The following is a 3,185-nucleotide window of genomic DNA, read 5'->3' as shown; positions in this document are numbered from 1 at the left end:
TTTTTTTTTTTTTTTTTTTTTTTTTTTTTTTTTTTTTTTTTTTTTTTTCGCCCGCCCGCGCCGCCGCCGGACTGCTCCCCCCGAAGCCCACCACTAAGCCCCCCCACTGCCCAGCCGCGATCCGCTCGAATCCAGCTCCGCTGGGCCTGCTGTCTGTTCCTCACGCCCCTTAGGAACCGGGGTGGGGGAGCCCTGGGGTTCGCGGCCATCCCTCTCCCTCCTTCAAGGGCTGGGGGATTGCCCCTGATCCCGAAACCCGGCCCCGTAACCGGAGCCTCCCTCCTTCCACCCCTCGGCTTCGCTCTCAGACCCTTTGCCTCCAGGCCTGGCGCGGAACGGGTGGAGAGCTTGCACGCCGGATCTCCCCCTGGCTTGCTGGGGCTAGTATGAATTGCCCCCATCTCATCCTCCTTCAATTTAAGCCCCCTCCCCGCCGCGCCCGGCCCGGCGGCCCCCGCCCCTAGAGCGAGGGCAGCGGAGCCAGGGTGCTCCGAAGTCATCCCCCGCCTTTTTTCCAGGGACTCGGATAATTGCCCCTGCCCCCATCACAGCACTCCCACTCCCGAACCCAGGCCCCGCCGCCACCTAGGGGTACCCCTTACCCTACGGTTCCCGCACCCCAACACCGGGGAGAAAGCCTTAAAGAGCAACCGTCGCACCTCCCCTCTGAGGTTGTGGGGTATTTTCTCCAGGTCTCTTCAAGACTTCATCACGGACAGCCAACCCCCCCCCCAAAAACAAGCCCTTTCTCGCCCTGCCCTCCTGGCCAACCTCCCTTCGGATCATTGGATCCTTGGATGGGGGGGGGGTCTTAGGGCCAGGTAGTTAACAAGACCGTAGCCTCCACCTCCCTTTCTGAGGAGTGGGGTAATTCCAGCGGTTCCCCCCCCAGGATCAACCCGACCCCCGTTTCCATGGAGACCCCCGCCCAGCCAGGAAGAAGACTCCCAGATCGTGGCGAACAAGTCTCACCTGGCTAAGGGAGAAGGGGGTGAGGAGGGGGTAGGGTAGAGCAGGGATGGGGTACGAAGGTGGGAAGTGGAGGGGAGCTGTCCCGAAGGGAGGGGCGAGGACAGAGAGAGCTCCAGGGAGCGCTACGTCCGGGGACACGAAGAGGACGGCACCCCCGGGGGGCAAGCAGAGCGGCCGCGGGGCGAAGAAGGGACAGGGCTGGGAAAAGGCTTAAGATAGAAAGAAGCGGGTGGGGGGATACGAGAAAGCCGGGGAGTCAAAAGGGGTGGAGGGGTTGGGGGAGAGAAAAAAAAGACGCACCTGTTCCCGGGTCGGCTCCGCGGGGAGGCTCAGGCCGCCACCCGGGCTCCCTCTTACCCACTCTGAGCCGCCACCCGCCTAATACTGCCCCGATCTGATGCCCTCCCCTCCGCCCCTTATCGCCACCGACCTCCTTCTCCTCTCTCTCGGCGGCGGCGGCGGTCGGACTCTAGGAACTGAGAGGAAGAAGGGAGGGCTCGGCAAAGCGGAGGAGAGACAGAGCCACACACTGGCAGCAGCCGCGGCCAGCGAAAGAGTGAGGGGGAGAGCGGTGTGTGTGTGTGTCTGTGTGTGCGAGCGAAGCCTGGTGGAGTGGGTGCCGGTCGCAGGGCTCGACGGGAAGTGGAGTCCGGCGGGGTTCGCGGGCGGCGCCAGCCGCCGCTCCATGGGACTACAACTCCCAGAATGCCACCTGCCGGGGGGAGGAATGGGGAGGTGGAGGCGAAGGGAGGGAGCGAGCAAGAGAGGGAGGGACGAAAGCCGGGAGCAAGCGGCAGCGAAGGGGGCAGAGCCAAGCAGCCCCGGTGACACTGGGAGGGGAGGGGAGGAGGAGGGGATCGCTGCGAGGACCAAGCGGATTCCGGAGAGGGAGGCAGCAGCAGTGGCTGCAGCAAGCCGGGCAAAAAGCTAGACTCCCAGGAGAGGAGGAGGCGCTCAATCCTAGGGGCTGCAAGAGCCCCACGCCCCCAGCCCTCAATGTCCCTCGAATGGGAAGGTTGAGGAAGGGAAAGGATCAGGGCGCCAAGGCCAGGGGTTTCTGTCTCTTCCCCCAAAGCTCTCCACCATATGCCCCTACCTGACTTTCTCAGGCCACTGGTGCCCGATCCAGTGTGCAAATCCAAAGACCCCAGACCTCCTCCCCTGCCGGGCAGCACAGAACAGACATATTCTGACCCCTTCTCCCAGGAGCCTGAAGGAAGCTCCCCTTGCTGGCAGGGTGTGACTCCCCCCTTCTTCCCGCCCCCCCCGTCGTCGCCACCCCCCATGTCCNGCCACCCCCCATGTCCCTTCCTCCCCTGAAGCCTGGGCTCGCTTCTCCCTACCTTACAAGAAACGGAGTCCCTCCGGGGGCGACTACCCAGCCCCCTCCTTTATACCGGGTCCCTACCCACCAGTATCTCTTTAGCGTTGCCCCCCTCACCGAAGTAATAGTGGGGGCGACCCGAGTTGGACTGGTGGCTACTTTCCCTCAGAGACTAGCCATCCTTGGCCACGCCGACCCTGTGTAGAGATAGAGAAGCACATTAATACCGCCCCCCAAAGTTCGGATCCTCGTGGAAATGGCTTACAAGGAAAGAGGGGTTGGTAGTGGAAGTGAGCTGAGGGTGAATCTCAGTCCTCAACCTTGTTCTAGGCGTGGAAATCCAAGGATTCCTCCCTTTCCTTAAAAGCCATCAAATCCCTTAGGGGGGGATGGGGGTAGGTTATCTAAAACCCAATGTCCACAAGACTGGAAGCGACGCTACATGTAGGAATAAGATACGAACTAGGCTGCTGCCGCGGGAGGGAGAGTATACCGCCGCCCCCTTACGACGCCGTCGTCCACCCCCAAACACATAACCCTAGGAGAGTCAGATGGCCTAGGAAGCGGGGAGGCGGTGGAAGTGCAGGAGAGTGGAAGAGTTGTGGTGGGGAGGGTCCGCGGCCCCATGAGAGCAAAATCCAGATGCTAAGAGGTGGGTGGGGGGTGCGGCATAATTGCAGACGGTGTCTTTCCTTGCTTTTCCCAGAATCGCCGCCGAACACCGTCTAACACTCGCAGTTGCTTACCAGTCAGTCCCCTAGCCCCATTTGTGCGCGTGAGGCGGCTGGAGCCCGGGAAGCCCGGGCACAAACTCCGCGGAAGCTGGCCTTCGCTGCCGCCGCGCTGCCGCGGGCCTCCCTCCCTCCGCTGGCGGCCCCGCCGATCTACC

At 62.7% G+C, this 3,185-nt stretch overlaps 1 protein-coding gene across 6 annotated transcripts in view; it reads right to left on the bottom strand.

Moving 5' to 3' along the window:
- The window catches only part of BCORL1 (BCL6 corepressor like 1), a 61,952-nt gene that overhangs the window by 58,230 nt on the left and 537 nt on the right, over positions 1–3,185 (bottom strand). Inside the window, exons 1-2 of one of the 6 annotated variants that reach the window (XM_034648947.1) lie at positions 3,043–3,179; positions 2,414–2,493 (exon numbers count right to left, since the gene is read on the bottom strand). The exons of 1 other annotated variant lie outside the window; for it this stretch is intronic. The gene's annotated coding sequence lies outside the window, so the exon portion shown is untranslated. Of the gene's footprint in view, positions 1–1,272; positions 1,618–2,413; positions 2,494–3,042; positions 3,180–3,185 lie in introns of those variants that run through there. 4 more of the 6 variants (XM_011224129.3, XM_011224131.3, XM_002918585.4 and 1 more) reach the window with 4 other exon arrangements.

Source organism: Ailuropoda melanoleuca, chromosome X (genome assembly GCF_002007445.2).
Source record: "Ailuropoda melanoleuca isolate Jingjing chromosome X, ASM200744v2, whole genome shotgun sequence".
Taxonomy (NCBI): domain Eukaryota; kingdom Metazoa; phylum Chordata; class Mammalia; order Carnivora; family Ursidae; genus Ailuropoda; species Ailuropoda melanoleuca.
Note: the sequence above shows the minus strand (reverse complement) of the source record. Positions and strands in the feature narration are given on the sequence as shown.